The 24,799-nt window shown below is 36.7% G+C and overlaps 1 protein-coding gene across 1 annotated transcript in view; it reads right to left on the bottom strand.

Moving 5' to 3' along the window:
- Positions 1 to 24,799, bottom strand: part of MYO16 (myosin XVI) — a 746,727-nt gene that overhangs the window by 58,936 nt on the left and 662,992 nt on the right. The window lies entirely within an intron of this gene.

The following is a 24,799-nucleotide window of genomic DNA, read 5'->3' as shown; positions in this document are numbered from 1 at the left end:
ATAATTCATTCTGTAACACTACAGGAAAATTCGGTTGTTAAAAGGGTATTGCATAGAGGGAATGCATTAAGGAAAAATTCAAATAAAATGCAGGTGACAGAGTTTGCCATCTAAAAACTGTTAGTTTTTACAGCCTAACCTATTAATAGTTATAGACTGATAATGTTTTTTGTTAAGGATGAATTATAACATGAAGTCACTCCCTGTTTATGAGGATTGAATGTATTATGTTCTCATGCTGGTACACATTTTATTCCTTAGTGATTCTCTTTAAAGACTTTTTCAAATATTTTTTTAAATATTGGCATAAAAATAAAATCAGATTACTCTCAAGGTATCCATGGTTACAACTGTTGCAAAGTACACAACCCAATCAACCTTTAAAAAAACTGACAGTTTTCAAATGTGTTTGAATGAGGTTTTTAAAAATTATTGATGTTGTTTCCCCTTCTTAACTGATTAATGTGACCATACATTTTGGGATCACATACATATAGGCATTGATGCATTTCTCAGGTTTCTTTATGATGAATGTTGTCTAGAAAAGTTAAAATAGCATATGTGTTTTTTTGAGAGATATACATTCATGAATGATAGTGACCATTTGTTTAAATGTTCTGTACAGAACTCAAATTATATGCATTCCACTCTGAAGCAATCAATCTATTCCAACAAGTGCTTATTAAGCTCTTTCAATGTGCAAGTCACTGTACTAGTGAATACAACAACAATAAAGAAAAAACAATCCATGTCCTCAAGGAGATTAACTCATGTATATGTGCACATATAAATAATAAACATGGAAATATAGAAATAGATATGTGATAATTCAGAGAAGGAGAACATACCAAGTCGGGGATCAGGGAAGGCTTCTCAAAGGAAGTGGCATATGAACTAAACCTTGAATAAATAAAATGATTCTAAGAGGCCCACATGAAGGGGCAGTACATTCCTGGCATGAGATAGGACTTGTATGAAGGTGTAGAGGTACTGAAACTGGGAAAGAGCTAGTAGGACATGAACAAAAGGCATAAAATATAATAATCCTAGACATGTAAGCTAGAGACAGATACATCAAGCTGAGTAATTTGTATTTTATCATGGAGGTAATAGGGCAACACTGTGATCCCATGTACAATGGGAGTGTGACATTGAGGACTTGAGTAAGGGTGTGGCATGGTTAGACTTTAATATGAATTTATCTTCTCTCAGCAGTATGAAATAGGTTTTACTATCATTTTGTTAAAAGTTCAGGAAAATCATGAACCAAGACTTTTAAGGACTAATAAATAACCATAGAAATAATGATAGAAGTAAGAATACGAAGTTTAAATGACATGGCAGTGCCTTATTATACCATAGCCATTTCCTAAATTGAAAAGGAAAACATGGAAGCACAGAGATATGCCCTAGTGAGATTCATTGGCACCAAGGAAAATGTGGAAGATTGCCCTCCATGACATCATAGGATTGGAGCACATTCCTCTTAATGACATACTAAGGAACTATCCATGAATCTAGCTATTTATGTACTTAGCTTCTACAGCCTAATGGGGTAGGGGGTTGTGAAAGTTTATTATGCTAAATAGCCTAGAATCATAGCAGGCCCTTAAAGATTAGCTAGTAACCCTTTCATCTCACAAATAATAAAAGTAGCTCAGAAAGAGAAAGCTGGTAGCAAAACTGTGACTAGACCCCAGTTTCTGTGCTTTCACACTTTAGCATGAAATTGTCTAGCACTGTTTCAGGTATAGTGGGAGGGTTATACAAAAGATATACAAACAACACTGTGCAACTTTCCCAAGTAGCTGACAAATCTAATGAAACAGCCTCATTTTAAATGAGAAGTCTATATTCAAATTATTCCTACAGGGATGCTAAAATTATTTTCTACAGAGACACAGTGAAAATATCAGGACATCAGCCAAACAACTACCAAAAATCACACCATCCTCTCCAAATGGAACCTCCCCCTTCCCCCAATTGACTAAGAGTAGGAATGAACTAGAAAATCAACCCAACAAGGAAACAGAGTAATGTCTTCAACAACATATGTGCTGAGAAAGAGAAGAGCTCACTGATAGTAAAGTTAAGAACTGACTGTCAGTATAAATAATGTTTTCAGTAACCAAAAACTCATTGAAAATTAAATGGTGCCAGCTCTCATATAATTAAAACTAACTAGATCCTTCTCTCATATGTACTGCATGTATTTTGTTCTTGCCATAATGAAGAAATAATTTCAATTCCTCTACTCCTCTTGCACTCTTGGTAGCCTGCCTTTCCTATAATTAGCTGAGTATGTAACACCTAGACCAGAAGTTTTCCTGGGCCCAAGCCCCATACCTCATGTATAATTTCATAGGTCATGAGGTTATTTATATTGATGTTATTTTTACATTTTCAAAATGCTGGGGCTGGCTTTGCTTTTCATAGACATATAAACCCAAGAGTGAAGCAACCCAGTGCTTTGAAAGATAGAAAATATTGTCTCATTTAGCAAGGTGTGCTTTAAATAAACAATTTCTGGTTCATTTTTCACCAGAAGCAAAAGTGGATAACAGAGATTTATCAAAGATCAGCTGTGATACTTCTTCCATTAAGCAATGACCATAGAGTTTATGAGTCTAAGAGCAAGCCTCAATCTGGAATGGCATGCTGGTGAATCCAGTTTACTAGACTCCTATCATCAGGAAAAAAACACACATTATGTGTCAGGCTTTGTGCTAAGCACTGGGGAGAAAAAGATCAATGTCCTTCCCCACCTCCAACCAAATTCCTGTCGATGAGGACTTCATACTCCTTATGAGACAATATAAACATAAACAAGTAGAGTAGATAGATGTCAGAACTGGACAAATAGATTGGAATATTATCAATTGCCATCTTTATGGCAATTGAATACATGGGTTGCTGATGAAATCACCAAGTGAAATATATGGTCCAGGATATTTTCACCTTCACTGAATACCTGTCCCTTAACTTAGTTCCTTATTTATGATGATGAAATAAATATTTTCCTAGTGGGCTCAGGTTTGAAACTCCAAATTCATCTTCAACTATTCCTTCTCTCTTACTTCCCAGGTACAATTAATTTCAAGGCCCTACCCATTCTTTCCCGCCAATATTCCTAGAGTCCATCCCTGTGTCATCCCTGGTACCAACACCTAAGTTGAGGATTTCTTTACTTATCAACTTGATTATTTTAATAACTTCCTAATTAATTTCCCTTATTTCAGTCTTTTCCATCTTTTACCTATCTTTCAAACTATTGTCAAAGTAATCCTCATTAAGAAGTCCTAAAATATATAGCTCCTCATTGCCTAACAAATGAAATATAGACTTCTCAGCATGGTTCATGGGTTTAACCACCTTTCCAGCATCATTTCATAGCATTTCCTTTTTTGTTATTTGTTTTCCAAACTAGACTACTTGCTACTCCTAAATATCATCCTGTTTATTGGTCATTTTTCTTTTCTCTATGTATTTCATATGGTAAGAGCTGGATGAAATCTTAGAACTCATTCAGTTCAATGCTATTAAGGAAAAAATGGGGCAATGTCTTAGAGATAAAAAGATGGTAACAATAAATATTGGAAGAGGGTAATGTGTTTAGTAATAAACTTCAAAGAAGGAGAATAAATGATGTATATGAAGTGTCTAGAGGCAGTGGAAAGCAAGGAGTATATCAATGCTACATCCTGGCTTTGTCAGTTGTGGGGCATAATAAATCAATCAACCAGCATTTATTAAATGCTGGGAATACAAATAAAATGAATGAAACAATCCCTACTGTCAAAAGGCTTACATTCTAATGGAAAAGACAACAAGAACTCACATGTAAATACAGAATATATATATAAAAGAATAAATAATAGTAATATAAGTACAGATGATGCCAGCATTAGAAAAAAGTAAGAAGAAATGTGCTCTACTCAAAGGAAATCTAGGTTTGATATAAGTTTGTGGAAGGACCTTAGGAGGATGGAGGTGAAAGCTGAAGAGAAAATTAAAAAAAAAACTTTTATTGGTTAGTTTAGTGTAAAGGGAGATGCCAAAGGACATAATGAAAGGAATGGATAGATAATTATAAAGACACAACACAATGTAGTGGGAAATGGACCAAACCTGCAGTCAGGGTACCTAAGATCATATTCTAGCTTTGCCACTTATTAACTGTTTGACTTCAGGCAAGTACACAACATTTTTCAGGACTCAGTTTTATCTTTCAAATGAGGAAATGGGATTAAATTTATGTTTTAAATTTTCTTTCAATTCTAATTCTGTGATCCTGTGATGTCACAGATCTGGGCTAGATCACAATGAGAATATCAGGAGTTACAGCAGATGTTGATGCTTAGGGTCTTGGATTTGGGTAACTAGAGATTGGGAGTAAGCTCATATCCCTATACCATTGATAGCAGGACCTTAAGACAGAACAGGGATGTGCTGATATTTATAAAACTAATCAATGCCACCCATGGTTCTTATCAGAGTATTACTGCGAGGGAGCATTAAGAATTGATAATCACCAGGTAACCTACTAGCATGATTGTAACTCTTTTAATGTAAGCAACTCAAGAGCAAGAGATTTTTGTCATGGCTTCTTCAGTGTCTGGCACATACTAAATTCTTAATAAAGGAATGTTGATTAATTAAGCCATTGAACTGAGCAGACTAGTAGCTTGGGCAAAGAAAGGGGAGGTTAAACTTCTCTTTAGTCTTTGGTCATTACCATTCATGTCCTAGCTAAATCCTGGTGACTTACTATGAATTTTGTCTACTGCCAATGACCCATGCCATTTACCCAAGTGGTCAAGGAAATTGTTGTCCCCACACATCAACAAATACCTGTAGATATCACTGCATCCATGGCTTCAATATGACAGGACTCTCACTTGCACAGAGCTTCCATTATCAGACTTCTCTTCCCATTAAAGCAGAAGGGCTCAAATTTTTTGGCTGTCTAAATGACAGAAAAATGAAGGATGGACTAATAGAAGCAGTCCCTAAAGCTGTTTTAAAATCAACCCTTTCTGTTACATTGTGCTTCCATCTCCTTAATTATTGATCAAGGGTCAAGGTAGCCTGAAATTTCTAATTATATGAGAACAAAGTAGACTGGGCAACATTTTAGTGGGAACAGTAGAGGCCTGGGTGGGGCAATGTATGTAATTGATGAAATGATGTCCCCTATACTAAGGTCTATTCCTTTTCCAAGGGCATTTCTGGCAATATAGATGTTGGCTGTCAATAGATTCCAAGCTGCTATTTAATTAAATATTTAGCTTTTTTGTTTGGCTATTTATTTTTGGCTGGATATACAGTCAAACAATGAAGAAGGATTCCAAAATTTGTCACTTTGTGATACCTTGGACATAGTCATATTTATATAGAAACCAAGAGACAGAAAACCGTGAATTGGAAAGAAAGCTGAAATTGGAGTCAGAGAATGATAGTTAAAATCCTAGATGTACCTAATCAATAAATCGTTTTAGTCAATCAGGGTTTACTATACACATGGTTCAATGCAAACATTTTGAACTGCAAGAAAAAGTAAAAACATTCCTTGAGAACATGGAGTTTGCATTCTAATAGGAGAAATAAAACATGGATAAATGAGCATGTACAATATATATTCAAAGTTTTTAGAAGGTAATCTCAGAGGAGAAATCAGTGGCAGCAGAGGTGAAGGATCTCCACAGACTTTCTAACGGATTTATCACAATCTGAGTCTTAGAGAAAGCCAGAGACTCTAAGTCAGACTTTAGGAGGGAAAGCATTCCAGGAATGGGAGCCAGCCTGGGCACGGGCAGGAAAATGGGAACTAGAGCATTACTTGGACAGAATAGTCACTATAGGCTAACTGTAGAGAATGAAGATGGAAGAAATATGCCAAGAAGACTGGAAAGATAAAAACGGGTCATGTTGACAAGAGCTTTAAGTGGTAACCTCTCTGCTCCTTTGTTTCCTCATCAGCAAAATGAAGAGTTTAGACTAGATAACCTTGGAGGTTTCCTTCCAGCTCTAGATCTATGATGATTGATACTGCTTAAGTTTCCAGACTCATGAGCCATGCACTCATTCATATTTCCCAATGATTCCTTTCCTTGGGTAGCTAGGAAGCAATGTGCTGCCTCACTTAAGGTTTTGCTCTATTTCTAATATAAGTAATATTAAAAATAATGAGTAATCATAGATTTAATATTAGAAATTGGTAGAGGTCCCACTTGTCCCCTCACGATCCTTATAAAACTTTATGCATATTAGAGATAAAACAGGGAACAGGAGAACAAAATATTTTCACTCAACTTTTTGCATATAGTCAGTCCCCGCTTTTAATGTTCTGAAAAAGGAGCTGCATGTCTCAATAGGGTATGTCACAGGACAATCTTTTTTCTTCCATTTTTGAAAAATGAAAGCATTCAGTCACACAGTAAACATTGTAGAGGGTCCCTAAGATCCACTAAATCTCCCTGGAAATGGGAATGCATCCTGATTAGCAGCTGGACCACATCATTGAGTTTTCTAATGATCTTCAGATTAAAAAGACATTTTTATGATCCCACATCACCATACATAAAGCACGAGGAGTCTTTATTGTGTCACAGTTCCAAGACACACTAAATTAGAAATGATTTCAAGCCCAGATGAGTGAATGGTGGAGACCCCCTGCTCTCTGGCAACTGCATCAATGAAATTACTGTGAACAATTAGGGAGTTTTACTGTCATGTATGACATGTAAGTGATTAAACCAGATCTTTTAGCTTTGCTATACTTTTAATTAAGTTGTAGTCAGGGGAGGGGAGAAGGAGAATGAGAAGGAGAACACAAACACTACAATCTTGGGAACAAAACTGAAACTATACTTTCCAAAAGAGAGTAACAAAGCTTTTATAGAGACATAATTAGTATGAAGAAATCATGTGAGGGACAAAATTTCCTTAAGGAGAGATGTAGTAGTTACATTCAGAACAATGTATCTATCAGAAACATAGAGAGCAAAATTGTCTGTGAAGCTTTGCTACAAAAACAAAACCAAAAACATAAACATTTAACAACTAATAATCATTGGGGACACATTTGTAGTAGTGATAGCATCAAACAAAAAAAAAGGATATTATATGTTATAAATCATACATTTGCAGCTGGGCAGCTACTCTGTTCATGAATTAGGATGTGTAGGTGGATGGTAAGATTACAGTCATCAACAAATAATGCATCATATTTTTACTGACTGGAATCAACTCAGTATTCTAAAGAGGATCATCAGAGTTAAATTGGATTAATGTCAGTCCAAAGCAAAAATGCAGCAAATAGATAGAAGGCACTGCCACTGTTAATGTTTTGTTTTGTCAAATCCTGTGATTTCATTGGTGTATGTAATTCCTCATATATTGAAGAACAGAGATTTAGAAAGTTCCTTGGGACACTCAGAAGTTGTTACTTGCTTAGTTATAGAGTGGGAATGTGTCAGAGGCAGACCTTGAATAAACCATCCACTCATTTATTAAGCATTCACTAAATGTCAGGTACTCTGTTAGGTTCTAGTGATATGAAAAAAAAAATTTTTTTTAAATATTCCCTGTCGCCAAAGGACCTTACTTTCCAATGGGGAAAACAGCATGTACCTATAAAGATATGAGAAAGAAATATACAAAGTATAAGGTAATTGTGGAGGAGAAGGTATTAGAAACTGGACTGTCCCAGGAAAGGCCTTATGAAGAATATGGAAGGAGACTGGAAAGATATGAAGGGTCAGGCTGTGAATCCCTTGAAATGGTAAAGCAGAGTGAGTGAGTATTTGATCCTAGAGGCACTAAAGAGCTATTTGATTTTGGTGAATATAGAGATAACATAGTCAGAGATGCACTATAGGAAAATCATTTAGAAAGCTGTAAGAAAGATGATTCAGAGTGAAAAAAGTCTTGAGGCAGAGCAACCAATTAGAAGGCTATTTCAACATAATCCAGACAAGTTATGATAAGAAACCAAGGGGCAGCTACGTAACGCAGTGGATAGAGCACCAGCCCTGGAGTCAGGAGTACCTGAGTTCAAATCTGGCCTCAGACACTTAACATTTACTAGCTGTGTGACCCTGGGCAAATCACTTAACCCCAATTGCCTCACTAAAAAAGAAAAAAAAAAGATAATAACCCAAACTATAGTGATTTCTGTGTAAATGCAAAGAATTGAATGATACTGTGGAGAAACAACACAATCAGGCAACTGATTGGATATGTGGGGTTGGTGAAATTGAAGAGCAGAGCATGACACTGAGGTTGTAAAACTGGGTAACTGAAGGTATGGTGATGCCCTTGACAATAATTGGGAAGTTTGGAAGAAAGGAGACTTTGGGAAGAAAAATTAATGATTTCTATTTGGGACATGTTAAGTTTAAAATACCAACAGGGCATTTAGTTCAAGTTCTCTTAATAGGCATGAACCTGGGGCTAGGAGAAAAACTATGGCTAGAAATATAGATATAGGAATTGTTGATAAAGATGAAACTAAACCTACGGGAACAAATGAGATGACAAAATGAAATAATATACTGAGAAAGTGAAGATGACATGGAAGAGATCCTTATGGCACACCTAGAATTAGGGAGGACTAAGGTGATGATAGAGCAAAGGAGACTGAGAAGAAGTGATTAGATAGGAGAACCAAAAGAGATTAGTATCCTGATAACTCAAAACGGAAAGAGTATCTACGAGAAGGTGTTAAGCAGTATAAAATTCTGCACAGAGGAGGATAGATAAGGACTGTGAAGATTCAATTGGATTTGTTAATTATGAGATTCTTGGTGACTTCGGAGAGAGCATTTGAATGATGATGTCAGAAGCTTGATTGCAAAGAATTTAGGAGCTAGTTAGAACATACAAAAGGAAGCTTAAAAGTTAGGGTGGTGCGGAGAAGAGACGAAAGGTGACAAGGGTGAATTATAATAGTGGAGTCAAGTACAAAGAGTACAGCTGGTAGGAAATTAAGAGTTGGGTGGGCTTCTGAGCTGTATTTAAATTGAGGCTTTGGGAGTGTTCTGGTATTATATTGTTCTTTAGAAGGAGTTATTGTACTATATTTTATGATAGAAGGGACAATCTGTTCAAGAAGATGGTAGGGAATAGGAGATTGGGCTAGAGATTCAACCAAGAAGGAGGATAGGAATTTGCCTTACTTCAGTGAAAGCTTATTTGCAAAGAGATAACATGTTTCTGGTAGCCCCAGTCACCGCATTATCATGACTTCCTCAGGCTCTGTTTAGTAGCATGTAAGTAGAAGTAAAGGAATAAGATGGCATTTGGCAAGGCATGAACAGATATTAGATGAGTGAACAAGGACATTTATGGTCAAGAACAGTATAGAGTTTAACTAGTTCACTAAGGGATCATGATAGAGAAGGTAGAATAGTTTAGACAGAAGAAAGGTGATATCCTGGGAACGTTCTGAGGAATGTCAGTATTGGAGCCCATGAGGAAGATAAAGGATAGATTTAGGAATGAAGAAAAAAATAGTGAAGGATATAATGATGGAAGTTTATAATCACAATTTGAAAACTTCACAGAGATGTGGCACCCTTGTGGTTGATGAGAAGACAGGTATGGCCATCCTTGTGGAGAAGAGGTCATGGGAGATGGGAAGACTGAGGAACTGGGCAGTCAGGGAGTATAGGAAAAATAATCATGAATGCTAAAGCCTCCAGGCACTAGTATAAGAGTTCAGATTGTTGTTTGACCTTCATTCTTCAAGAGGACCATGACATTGGGAGGTGATGCCATGACTTGCAGTCAATTGATTTTAAGTGAGGGAGGGCTGTGCAAAGTCACCAGCCTCACTATCTCCTCCAGAGCCCTCTGAATCCTGTGGCAAGATATACATCAGGACCACTGGAGATGGCCCAAGATTTTTTTTTGAGGCAATTGGAGTTAAGTGACTTTCCCAGGGTCACACAACCACTAAGTGTTGAGCATCTGAGGCTGGATTTGAACTCAGGTCCTACTGATTCCAGGGACAGTGTTCCTTCCACTGCACCCCCTAGCTGCCCTGAGAATTTAGATGGAGAAAAGCTGTGAATCAGGTACTGAACTCATTGAGAGAAGTGGGGGAGTGTTCTGAAGATCAATAGATAATGTCACCAGTATTGGAATTAGGTACAGATTTTTGGAAATAATGAATCTCAAAGGAGAGGTTGAGCAGATTATGAGAGAGTTTAGAAGTAGAAGTGGGAAGCAAAGAATATTCAGACTCCCCCCAGAGTTGGGGGATATCACAGGAGGTGCAACCAGAGCTGAAAAGAATTGCTAATTATTCAGTATCTCCTGGCAGAGAGCAAGGGCTCAGTGACTATGAGAAGATGGAATGAATATTCCTTTATAACCCATATAGTAGTTGAAGATTAAAAAAATATTTGCCCAAGGATACCCCGAGTTCTCTCCTACTATGCCATGTCACTATTATTACCACTCTCTGAATAGCCTCTAACATTGATCTTAACCAGGGTAGCTGGAATCTGGAATCATAGGCAGTGTGGTGTGGTGTTAAGAATACAGAAATGAGTATAAGGAAAACTGGGCCTTAGCAATGACTCTGCTATCAATTAGCTGCTCAAGTTTCTGTTTCTGTCATGAGAGGAATAATCATGCCTTCTGTGGTAGCCCTTAATGGCACTGTTTTTTGGAGGGTGTTCTAGACATTTGGGGCACAGGCTGAGTCTTTCTCCTGAATGAATCACAGTCCCTTCTGTGTGACTTGCCACATTTGGAATCTTCTTTGCTATAAACTTCCAGCTTCCTGGTCAATTGGAATCGACATCTACCTGTTTGTACTCTCAGATGTGGGGTGGGGGCTGGGCATGGGGGGGTGAAGGGAAAGCCAATCTGCAATGCATAAGTAAAGGAGCACCCCTCCCCATTAGAAACCTGCCTCTTCCAAACCATTGAAAGACCTTCTCTGTGAGACTGACCCAGATGTACCTGCTTTAAAAAAAGGAAGAATAGCAATAGGTTGCAAGAGTCTGGGCATCCAGCCAGGAGGAGGCCCCGTGCATTAACAATCTCCTTTTACCTCCCACTGGGGCCTCAAGATCAACTTCCTCAAAGACTGAGTCCCCCACTCATAAAATCAGAAATGTATTCTAGCACTCTAGAAATTTCATTGTATCATTGTCTCTTTGGTGTCTAAGAATCTGAAGTATTTTTGTCTTGTCTTTCATTGTCTGCCTATAGCAAATGTAAGAACTTAAACAGCTTTCTTTGTGTAAGGTAAAATGTTCCCATGTAACAAACAAGTGTAGAATTTTATCATTATCGTTTGGTTGGCTTCCTCTGTGAAAATCTCTTAGGCCCCCCAAAGTAGCCATAATGGACTTGAATAATGTAGCCTTTTCACCTCATAAAATATCTTTTTCTTTAAAGTTTAACTGAGGAATGAGTATTGTACATCGGATACATAAAGTGGTAGACTTGCAGTCAAAGAGAGGATCCTGTGTTTACATACTCCTCAGCTGCTTTCTAGCTGTGTGAGTCTAATGAGGTTAAATAATGTTGCTCAATCTTAGTTTGCTCATCTGCAAGATGGAAATAATAATAGCATATACCTCATATGGCTGTTATGAGAATCAAGAGATAATAGAGCTAAAGTGTTTGTAATCCTTGAAGTACTATGCAAATAGCAGCTATGTTATTTTAATACATGTAAAATTGCTTTAATAAGTTAAAAGACTATATACATAAAAATATTATTGTTGTTGTTCAATTTGGGTTCCCAAGCTCACCGAGAAGCTTAAGTCATCTTCTAATCACCATAAGGTTTCTCAGAAGCATGGGTTCTGGAGAGCTTACTATTTGCTCTATGGTAAGGTGAACTGCTTCTCTATTTTTACCTTTCCTATATTTCCCCCCTCTTTTCATTGGCTTAGTAATTCCTTACCAGACACTGCCTCTTTTTTTTTTCTTTTTTCTTTTTCTTTTGGTGAGGCAATGAGGCTTAAGTGACTTGCTCAGGGTCACACAGCTAGTAAGTGTCAAGTGTCTGAGGCTGGATTTGAACTCAGATCCTCCTGAATCCAGGGCCAGTGCTTTATCCACTGTACCACCTAGCTGCCCCTCTAGATATTCCCTCTTGATTCAGGCCTTTTCAAAAATATAAAAACAAAACAAAACAAAAGAAATAAAACATGAATTTTCTAGGCAAATCCACTTGCATATATGAAATTCCATCTGGCAATTTTCTCTAGATGACTTCCATGCCTGGAATGTTCTTCCTTCTCTTCTCTGCTTCCTAGCTCCTCTGGCATGCTTTAAGTCCTTCTAAATGAAGCCCATCCCACCCCTCCTGCACCTGAGTGCCTCTCCTCTGAGACTAGCCCTGATTTATCTTTTATGTTTCTTGTTTGCACAGTTATTTGTATGTTGTCTCACCCATTTGAGAAGAAAGACTTTAAAAAAAACTACCCTCTTTTTAATTTTATTATTATTATTGTGGGTTTGTGTGTGTGTGTGTGGCAATGAGGGTTAAGGGACTTGCCCAGGGTCACACAGCTGGTAAGTGTCAAGTGTTTGAGGTTGGATTTGAACTCAGTTCCTCCTGAATGCAGGGTTGGTTCTTTATCCACTGTGCCATCTAGCTGCCCCCAAACTACCTTCTTTTTATCCTCAATACTTAACACAGTGCCTGCAGCATACTAGGAGCTTAATTAATGCTAGTTGACTGACACTTATTATGGAACTATGTCATCTACACTGGTACCCATTAAATGGAAAAGCCTACCCAGTACATTGGGTAGATCTTCTGTAGAAAATATTTAGAAGAATATGGAGAAGAATCATACAGGAGGGGACAGTTTTGACTGCATTGAGGGGAGGAATACACTAATTGATGAAAATATAGATGCTTTGAAATGTATATGTGAACTACTTCTAGGAATTTTTAGAAGTCTTCTTACGTTTAGATATCAGTATGCATTGGTATTCCTCTTTAGGTTAACATAAGGTATTTGGGAAAGGCTAAAATTTGGGGGTCTTTATGTGTTATCTTAACAAATTAATGAGTCACTCAATATATGTCTAGAAATTAATGCTTTTTTCCTAACAAATACAAATAAGGTTGTTTTGCCCACAATAATTTATGACAACCATTAAGTAAGGCAGAAAATAATTACAATCTGCATCATTAAGGACATGCTCATGACTATGATATAAAAAATCCATCAAATACCAAAAGAAGTAATTAAATGTATATCAACAAACTTCAACTCGGTAACCACTTATTAAACAATTATCATATACCAGGTATTGTGCTAGATTCTAAAGGTACAAAGACAAATACTGGTCTCTACTATCAAGGAACTTACATTCTACTTAAAGTAAACCACATTATCCATATTAAAGCCTACCGTTCTTTGCTGCCCTTTTTCTAGCAGCTGCAAATATCCAAAGTTGTCATAAATAAGGAACCCTTAAAAAATGAATCAATAACTTTAAAGTATGGAAATCAAAGTCAGATCAGCCAAACGCCTGAGAGATGTATGCACATAATAGGTGCTCATTTAATGATGATATTCATTGACAAGAATTTAATAGAAATAAGATAAACCTATAGTGACTATAACCAGCTCCTGGGTGTAATATGAGTAATTTCTTGGCTTATGTTAGGATTAATCACAAAAAAGTTCTGAGTCATTCATTAAGGACCCAAATGCTGGTAGGTAATTAAGAAGTAGATTTTTGTCCCCAACACTCTTTAGGAAAGAGAATGCATGACATAAATCCAACATATCTTTAGGAAAATATTCCTCAAGCTATGTCACTTCTGAACATTTCTTCACGAAAAGAAGAAAACCCCATGATATTGTATTATTTGAGTATAATGAGATGCAGATAGCCAGCAAGGTCTTTATTAACTTGCTTAAGGAGAGAGGCTGAGTGGCTTAGAGGATAAAACCCTGGATTTCTCTTTTGAAACCCCAGTGGGAGTTTAATTTGCAATCCAGCATAGAGATACACAATACACAATAGCTGCTTGCTTTAACATGTTGATAGTATGAAAAATATTTACTGGTTATGAAGGATAATCCACTTCTCAAAAGGCAGCATTCTTTTCAGGATACCAGGTACAATGCATTCCTCTTCAGCTGATTCATGGGAGAATATCACACTGGTAATGGCTTCTTTGCCAGGATTGAGCTCATTTCAGAGATGATAAAATATATGTACAAAATCCAAGCCTTGCAATGTGACTGACACTCCACAGGCAATAAAAAGTGATTTGTTAAAAGCACCTGCCAACAGCAATTCCTAGCAATGGGTTGTTTTGGGTCTGAGGTATCCACACTACACTGGGAACCTCAAGATGTCAGAAGAAAGTGAAGAAAGCCTCTAGGATGTCAGGAAAATTCTTTGTGGCAATGTTATCATAGGACATGGACAAGAACTGGACCAACTTGAAAGTGAAAGAGAGGCTGTAATTTGGATGGTTAGGTGGGGGGATCCAAACTGATGAGTTAGATCCCAGATCTATATAAACATCTGCGCATCTAGGTACACAATCTCTCCCAACTTCTGCTTTTTTGATTGGTCTTTGAAGGTCCTCGTGGCCTTCAGAGTAGCCCACTATCAAAGTGACAAACTATAGTTCTAAGAGGCCAAAGGAATGGAATTCCTAAGATAGATGATTGTGAGATTTTAGACCAGAAAGGGAACTTCAAGATCATCCAGTCCATTGCTTTTATTCTACAGGGGAGGAAATGAAAGCAAAAATTGTTTAAAGGGCTTGAGCAATCCTACTTAGTGACAAATCCAGGACTCTGGCTCTGGTTTCTGGCTGCTGGTGCAGTTTGCTTTATATAACACTGTACAGCTACTTGCTTTGATTTAATATATCTCCATTTCCTCATCTAATGTCTTTCAGGAAGTAGTATGACTCTCTGTCTTATTCATAGTGTCAGTTTTCCACATTGTCATGGGTAGCTTAGTCATATGTCACCTGTATGGTAGGATCTGAGAACTTTTGCCAAAGGTTCCTGTGACTTCCTCTGAAATCCTTACCAAGAGATTGATTCAGTGGGGTTAAGGCATTGCATTTCCAAGAGTCCTTCTTTATAAATTAGATACTTCTGAGAAGGGGAGCCCCTGGGAAGACATTATCTGTAATTGCCCCCTCACATCCTTTTTATCAAATACAGAGCCCTAAGGGAATGAGAAACAGAAGAGCAACATGTTGATGTGGCATAGAATAAAATATATATATATATATATGTAGCATTGAGCTCCATCTTTCTTGGTTGAGAGAATATAACAATGCAGGATGTAAGGAAGCCCAAGTGAGTAGCATAAATTAATGATGGAATTGGGCTTGGGGCTCATTTTCTTCCTCTATAAGGCTGCAAGAGATTGGATTAAATGACATATAATATTCCTTCCAATTCTAAATCTGTAGAAAGAATACTGACTCTGGCTTGGGTTCAAATCCTGTCTCTGATAATATGATGTTGGGCAAGTCATGTCCCTTCAAGTTCCATATTTATGATTTTTATGTAGTAGGAAGTCACACAGAATAGATGAATGGAGGGAAGCAGAAGGATACCAAAGAGAAACTTGATTTAATTTACAATTTGGTTTACTGTGTGCTCAGAATACACCATCCTAGAACACAAAAGGAAGATACATTTTATCTAACCTCCTTTAATATCTTCTCTTGGTGCTAAGCTTGTATTTGGCTTTGTGGTACCTTTTTCAATGATTTTGTCTCTAATAGTTTTCTGCATTGGGTTTCTGCAGAGGGAAATATTGCATTTTCCTTGGAATGGAGGAGAGGAGGACAGAGACATTGGGAAGAAGGCAGAACCAGCTTTGCCACAGTATATAATTACTATAACGTTATAAGAGTTTAGGATTTAGACCTGAAAGGTGATCTCAGGGTTCATTTAATTTCACCTTTTCATTTTAAAGATGAGAAAAATGAGTTTTAGAGAAATCATCTATTTAAGTTCCTTGAACCCTAAGTAACAGAATCAGGGTCATTTTTGTTTGTTTGTTTTGGCAGGGCAATGAAGGTTAAGTGACTTTCCCAGGGTCACACAGCTAGTAAGTGTCAAGTGTATGAGGCTGGATTTGAACTGAGGTCCTCCTCAATCCATGGCTGGTGCTTTATCCACTGCGCCACCTAGCTGCTCCCAGAACCAGAATTCAAACCCAAATTATCTGATTTCATACCCAGTCCTCTTTCCATTACATCACACAATCTCTTCATTTGATATTTGCGGAGAGCTTTATAGTTTACAAAACACTTTCATTAGATCCCCATAGCCCTCTGGACAAGGCATTTTATCGATGAGGAAATATATCAATGAGTTTGAGGGATTTGTCCATGTTCACATGGGAGAACAGTCACAGAATGAGCCTAGAAAGTGCAGGTCTCTTTACCACTTCATTGTTGTTGTAAGGGCAGACTCACGCAGATGGGCACAGAGGAGTTATGTATCTATGAAGTGGATTGTTACTTTATGAATGAGGGAGCATACATGTCTCAGTTGTGAAATCAGGCCCAGTGTCTTATAAATGCTTGGACATACACAGAAAGGAGATACTATAGATGAGAATGCATTAGGGTTATTTTCTACAGTATATCAGAACAATGAAGAATTTGGGGTGTTCTAAATACATTGCTTAAAACTATAGCCTGTATTTTATAGAGAAACGGTTTAAATGAAGTCCAGACTAGTGCTTAATAAATGGTAACAACTCACTTATGTCACCTTAGGGAAGTCACTGACTCTCCCTGGGCTTCAGTTTCCTGATCTTTAGGATGGGGGATGGAGACCAGAACTTGGGTCTAGATTTTTTCTGAGATGCGTTCTGGCTCTAGATCTATGTTCCTGTCACCTCAAATGACTGGATCATCTAAGTAATTACCTAGTTTCTAGCGGATGGAATCAGCAAAACTCCAACCCAGAAGTACTAACCACTGGCAGGTTCATGAACAGTTACATAACACAGTTATATTTTGGGGGGAAAGGGAGGATGGACCTCTGATTTCATTTGTCTGAGGAATTTTGCATAATGGAAAACCCTCAACTAGAGCAGATCCACAACCCTTTCCTTATCTTTAGACTTTGAGAACTGATTACACAGTCTCAATATATTAGAGGTAGAGCTTGAACTCAGTTTTTCCTTCCTCCAAGGTCAGTACTCTCCTCCAACTCCCTCCACTATCTCCATGATACATCTCACCTTGTGCATGCTGTAGAAGGTGCTTAATAAATGGTTGTTGAATTACTGCAGAGAAGCCAAGAACTTAGCATAAAATTATTTTCTCATTTCTAGAACTATTCACCCTATGTCAGGGTTCAGGTTCATGGACAGGGTGAGGAAAGAAAGCTTTACATCTGCAATGACTGCAGAATAAATGAGGAACTTCCTTCTCTGGGGATATTAATCTAGCATTCCCCACAGGCCTGGTCTGGAAAATGAGAAAATATCAGCAGTGTCTTCAGCAGAGTTAACAGCATGTGAAGAAAGGCTTCTTTTTTTTTCTTCTTCTTTTCTTTTCTTTTTTCTTTTTTTTAAACCAGAATGACTGTTATGCTAGTGAGAACTGCTAGTGTACTGGATCAATGACAAGAATCACAAATCTGTAAACTGCTATTTTTGTTCATTCTTTCTAATTTTCATGCAACTTCATGCTTCCACCCAGCACAAATAAATAATTATATAGATAAAGAATTTGGAGGAATGAAAAAGATTAAGTGTTCTGGATGGGGAAGGGGGGGACTAGGAGTTTTGGAGTACTCAAGATACTATGGCTTGTCCTATTATATGATATTAAGATTTTCATAGGGTGGGTCAATTTCGAAGGCTATACTCTCATTAGAGCCTATCAGATATTAAACTGGGGGGGGGAGCAGAGGAAGTGGGAGAGGGACTTGTAAAAAAAATATGTTACCAACACAAGGAACAGAAAATAGCAACTTTCAGATATTGTCCTTGAACAAATCACCCATTCACATTTGTGTTTCATGGATCTACGAAAATCTGCTTCTCATCACTAAACAATTTCTAGGTAACAACATTTAATTTGGTTCAGAAGCTTCTAAGCTCATAAATTATTGATTTAAAATGCTATTGTGCATCTTTTTGAACTTTGATCTTTCGTACTTAGTTCTGTTTTGATGAAATATTTAGAAGTCCACACATTTTCTATGTGAAAAGTAAATTTAGAGTGGTTATAGGGGATGGCAGAATGGGTTGATTGCACTAGCTGCACCCCCTGGAGACATTTGCTGGATACTATATCTAGAATCATGCATAGTACATTGTTATTTTGGTGGAAACCTAACTCCTGAGAAGGATTTTATTCAAATTATGAAAAACATATTCTATGGCTTTCAGAGGCAAGTTGTTTCTGTAGTACATTTCAATCAATTGTCCATGAGAATTTCAATGGATTCTTGAAGCACTGAGGATGAAATTTCCTAAAGAGTGTTTTATATTTATTAGTTTTTTGGTGGGGAGGACATAGAGAAGAGGAGAGATTGCTGTTTGTTTTTCAAGGTTCCTCCTATGCTCATTACCCAGAAAACAAATATGTGATATCATCCAACTGATAATAAGCTTACATTCTGCTTTGAGTCTGCAGCTCCAAAAGAATAAAATACTGAGGAGCTACAATGTTTTAAAATAAACCAGAGATCCAGTTGGAGTCAGAAGATTTGTGTTTGAGTCATGGTTATCATTACTCAGCTGGGTGACACAGGACCTGCCACTTCATTTCTCAGGGCTTCAATTTCCTCATTTGTTAAATGAGTAGAATAGACTTGATGGTCTCTAAGATACTTGAAGGATGCATAATTCTGAGCTTGTGAGATATATTTTTAAAAAAATAAAAATCATATAATTTGCTTCTTAGAAAAAATATTTAAAACATTTCTAACTTGTCATTTATAATTTGTATTTGATATGTGTGATTATTATTAGGTAAAATGCTTTCAACACTGGATGTAATAGGCAATTCTTGAATGCCAAAATATTATTTTATTTATGGTAAAGGATTTTAGCACATTTTAACATGTTCAATAAACATATTAAAGAGTTGCTATGTGAAAAGCACTATTATGGGTTATATTTATCATAAATTTATCTTATTTTCATTATTGTTACTCAATTATACCTCATAATCTAAAAGTTATACTATTTAAAAATAGTAAAATTGAATTAATTTATAAGAATTCCACCATTCATACCTTTCACAGATTCACACCCAATTTCCCCTATTGCTTTTTTCTTAAACAAATTATTATATCTGCTTATAATTTGGATGTTGCTGAATCCTGCTTTTTCCTGGCAAATTTTTCATCTTTCAAGGATGGATCAGTTCAGCCAGTTACCAAAGTGCCAATTAGTACAATGAGGCACCCTAGTGGCCTCAAAGAGTTAATACATCTCTTAGCCAAAAAGAATCATGTCTAACATGCTGGGAATGAAGAAATCAGAAATTATTTGCAAAAGGATGTTAGAAAATTTTCCACACTATATAACTAAACATTTTGAACACTAATAGGATAATGGTATATGAAAAGCATTCAGTTATGCGCAGGTTTTAAAAGGCAATTTATCAAGTAACTGTTGTATTGGTAGGAATATAAGGCAGTACTTTTCCACACAAATTTAGATTGTTTGAAACCTGATCACAGCCTATAATCATGCTCCTAGTAAAAGGATGATAATTATATTGAGGACAGAGAGAATAGTAATGATAAAATTAATAAAACATTTCTATTTGAATGGAAAGGAATATTAAAGCACTTTAACAATAAACATATTTTACATAGTAATCTTGTATATTTTTCTTTCTGTACACACATTTACAATGCTCCCCCAACCTCTCTCTCCACCTTCATTCTTCCATTCTTTGTCTTTCTGATTTTAGGGGCATGATATGTTTGGAAATTACCTATATTTATATCTATGTAATCCATTTCTAAGTGCATACTGGCATATGTGAGTTTGGGGAGCCCAGTAGTCTTCTTCTAAATTGTATAACCCACCTCCCCTCCTGCTTCTCAAGTTAGCAAGTGTTTCTTTCCTATCAATTTTCTTTGTACCAAGCCCAAATGAAACCAAATCTCTGGTACAATGAGAGCCCATCTCCACCACTGAGGAAGAGCCCTTCCCCCATCACAACTATCTAATCTGCATATAGAAATACTGTTTTGCATATGCCTACTATAAATGGAGAATTTGGAAAACCCTTTAAGCCTCCAATTGCACACATTAAATCTGATGAAAATGTCATTTGAAAAATGAATGAATGGCTTTTTAAGTAATTCTATTTTTCACTCATTTGTGTTTTTTTATGTAAACCCATGTAATATTGTTTCTACCCGATAAAATCACACAGAAAATGAGAGCTTCTTTAATATAATCTATATTATTTTTCCAAACTCAGGATGACACATGCATTTGTAGGTATGTGTGTGTGTATGTATATGTATGTATGCATGTAAAATACACACAGAGGGAGGAGGGAGAGGGAGGGAGGGGGAGATTTGGAGACAGGGGAAGAGAGAAGGGAAGAGAGGGGGAGAGAGGGGAAGAGAGAGAAATTGACTATTCTAGGTTGAAAATACAAGCCAAATCTGACTTGTATAAACCCTGAATTCAACCTAGAATATCTGTTATTTTTCAGTATGACTCTCTCTCCATTTTATGTGTATATATGTGTGTGTATGTGTATATATGGATTTGAGTGGTGGGTGGAAAGGATAAATTAATCATTTATTGAAGTTTTATATAGGAAAGTAATTTCAGGTAAAAATATTAAAAAAGCTAAAATGGAAGATTTAAATCAAAATAATATTATGTTATTACTAGCAATTATTCTGTTCTTTCATAAGAAATGTAATTGCTAACCTCACAATATTTTTGGGGTAGTAAGAACATTTCAGAGCCATAACTAGAAATTTCAGAAATAAGGCAAGTAGCATAACCAAAGGCAATTGACATCAAAAGGAATCATAGTAATTTGAGGTCATAGACCTTGGGATATCACAAAGTTGCTTGGCCCACCCCTCTCTCTAATGCACATGAAGAAAAGCCATCTTTCTATTTGAACTAATTGTTCTTGATAATGAGGCTTTAAGGTAAGTTTTTTTTTTTCTTTTTTAAATCAATTATTTTTTCAAGCATACATTTAGCAAGCATACATTTTTCTTGATTCCTCTTCCTTCTTCTTTTCTTCCACTGGAAAGAAAGGAAGGAAGGAAAGAAGGAAGGAAGGGACGAAGGGAAAGGAAAGGTCTTTTATCATGCACATATAGTCAAATAAAACAAATTGCTTGACAGTTAAGAAGTCTGATTACAGTGTGATGTTAGAATTGTAACATGGCTTTGGAAGAGGGGCCTTAATGAAGGGCTGATGCCAACTCTGCCCTGCCTATAATTCTCTAAATTTCCACACTTTGGGATAAAGTTCAGGCTTCCCCTCTCCCCCCACCCCCACCAAAAATGTGTGCATGTCTGTATTTCTCTAAGAGGTTTATTGATTAATCCTCTTTTAAAGACTTGTTTTCCCTTCTATAGCTAATCTTTAACTCATTTTTCAGCTTACACAAGGAAAATCCAGTGCTCCAAATAACCTATGTTATGTTATTGGAGTACTTCTAGAGAACACATATATACTTCTCATATCACAGACTATCACTAGGTACAGAAGTCTCCAGTGGGCATTGGGAAAACAAGAAGTCTGTTGGATGGGGATGAGCTTGTTTCATGTTCCTCAATTTTCTCTTCCACCTACTGTGTTAGTTGGAGGAGTTGCCAATTCATGTCTATGAGAAAGTCATAAGGAAGCTCAAAGCAATCTTTTCAATTAAACAATGTCTCATAAAAAGCCCACAGAAGAGAAATATATGTCTTACAATTTCACAGTCTAGATAACAATATTGTACTTGAGATTCTAATATGTTACTGAATGCTGGCTAATGTTACAATTGGGACAAACAATTAGAAAATTCATGGTTCATCCTTACATTTATACCTTAGAGCTTTATGAGAGTACTGTCCTTGCAGCTCATATCATGAAGTTGCCTGATGATGTGGTCTTCCTTTTTTTCCCCCTAACTAAACCAATAAGATCTTGTCAACTTTCAGGTTCTAGGCAAATTGATCTCTGTGTGTACTTAAATTGTAAAGAGGGCAGATAAGTGGTAAAGTTTATATAGAATGCTAGGCCCAGAGTCAGGAAGACTCATCTTCCTGAATTCTAATCCAGCTTCATACACTTGCTAACTGTGTGACACTGGGCAAGACACTTAACCCCATCTGCCCCAGTTTCTCATCTGTAAAATGAGCTGGATGGGGGCAGCTAGGTGGCGCAGTGGATAAAGCACCGGCCCTGGATTCAGGAGGACCTGAGTTCAAATCCGGCCTCAGACACTTGACACTTACTAGCTGTGTGACCCTGGGCAAGTCACTTAACTCCCATTGCCCCGCAAAAAAAAAAAAAAAAAAAAAAGAGCTGGAGAAAGAAATGACAAACCACTTTGTCAAGAAAACCCCAAATGGGGTCACAGAGAATTGGACATAACTGAAACAATTGAACAACAAAAAATTGTAAAGGCTAATTGTTAGTTCACATCAGTTTAAGGTATACATTTAGCATGTTTTGATGTGAGATTTGTGCAAATCGAAGATCTTTGCAGATCCAAATTCAATTTCTGTTATTAATGGTTATTGAGGAAGAAATTAAGCAAGACCAACAACTCATAATGTATCTAAGATGAGTGTATACATTTTACATAAAGTGTGGCATAATAAATTAGGGAGAAAAGGAAGAACGTTTAGCACTGTAGTTAGAAGAATAGTTCATAATCGAAGGACAAAACAAGCAAAGATGAAATGGACAATTTTTGATTACATAAAATTAAGAAATTCTGTACAAACAAAACCAACACAGCTAAAGTTAGAAGGGAAATAGATAAGTGGGAAGAAAATCCGTGCAAATGTTGCTGATAAAGGCATGACTTCTATGAAATATGGGGAACTGATCGCAATGTCTATGAAGAAAAAGCATTATCCAATTTATAAATGGTCAAAGAATACAGAAAGGCAGTTTTGCAAGGAAGAAATCCAAGCTTTCAATAACCATATGAAAAATACTTTAATTAATTAATAATTAGAGATAGGCAGATTAAAATAGCTCCGATGTTTTTCCTAACACCCAAAGATGATTTAAAAAATGACAAATGTTGGAAGGGCAGTGGGAAAATAGGCACATGAATAGTGCAGCTGTGACTTGGAACAGCCCTTCTAGGTAACAATGTGGAACTATGCCCCAAAAGTCACTACACTGTGCAATCTATGATCTCAAAGTCTATAGTCCAACTTGATCAAATAAAGAAGATGACTTATATGTGCAAAAACAAATATTTGGTGAAATGTGAGCAAGACAGCTTTTATTTCTTTCAAGTATTGGTAGAATTATTATTGACATAATAGCTGAAGAAATTGTAACAGTTCTGTCTGAAGAGGTAATACATAAGCTCTTTTTATGACATCTCTTCTCACCAGAACAGCCACTGCCCATTCAAGAGCCAGTGGTAAATATTCTACCCAATCTTCTTCTGAATATCCCTGTTCTATCTCCTCACTGATCACTGAATCTGTTCCCTCTTCTATCTGTATCTTATGGGAGAGAGCTCAGAATTGTCATTTCATTCTAGCCCCTCCTGCCAATTCTCCTGATTTATAGGCAAAGCTGTTCACACAACTAAGCTGAACAGAAAGTTATCAACTTCAATCCTCATGGTAAGATGGAGGACCTGGTATTACCATCTATCCTATCACTGGTAAAGTGCTCTGGGCTTCACCAGCTTCTCTATAGCTTCAGTCTGTAGACCCCTAAGCATTGCGCTCTGACTTCCTGCTATATACCTTAAGGATCTTGAGCCTTGGTATCTGCTTTCCTGGAGCACCCTCCAGCCTCTGGGCTTTTCCATCTATTATTCAATTGTATTTTTTTTAATATGTGCTGTCTCTTACAGTTAGAATATAAGCTCTGTGAGAGCAGGGCCTCTGTATTACTTTTCTCTTTAGCTAGTGTTTAACATAGTGCTTTGCACACAGTAAGAACTTAATATATATGTGTATATATATTCATCCATCATCTATCCATTCAACCAAAACTGGTTAAAATCCAGTAGGGGAAAACTCCAGAGGATTGATGATGATGACAACAATGCACATTTATATAACACTTTAAGGTTTCCTTAAGTGCTTTCCTTGCATCTCCTCTATGAGGTAGATAATGCAAGTAATATTAGCCCCGTTTTGCAGATGAGGAAATTGAGGGCCATAAGGGTGAAGCAACTTGTCTCTAATTACCCCACATTAGCTTGACGAAAGGCAAAAAAAGAATGGTTTAATAGACAAAGCATGGCTCACGAGGGTTATAGTTATATGTATATAAGTTAATGTGACTCACTAATGTGAAACATAAGCACCTTGAGCAGGAATTGCTATTATACAGGGAGTTATTAATATGGATAAGCCAAACACTGGACAGAAATTCTATATTTGATATTTTCCCCAGATTCTTATTTTGGGTATACAGTTTTATTCTAATACTTTAACATTTTCTTAGCTTTTAATTTCTCCATCTGTAAAGTGGGAACAATAGTGCTTAGCTAATTTCCTATTCTGACATCAGCTTTAATAAAACACCTTAACAACTGTTGCAAAGAAATCATTAAAAAATGCTAGCTAGCATTTATATAAGCTTATGTATTATAAGCTAAACAATATA

Source organism: Dromiciops gliroides, chromosome 3 (assembly GCF_019393635.1).
Source record: "Dromiciops gliroides isolate mDroGli1 chromosome 3, mDroGli1.pri, whole genome shotgun sequence".
Taxonomy (NCBI): Eukaryota; Metazoa; Chordata; class Mammalia; order Microbiotheria; family Microbiotheriidae; genus Dromiciops; species Dromiciops gliroides.
Note: the sequence above shows the minus strand (reverse complement) of the source record. Positions and strands in the feature narration are given on the sequence as shown.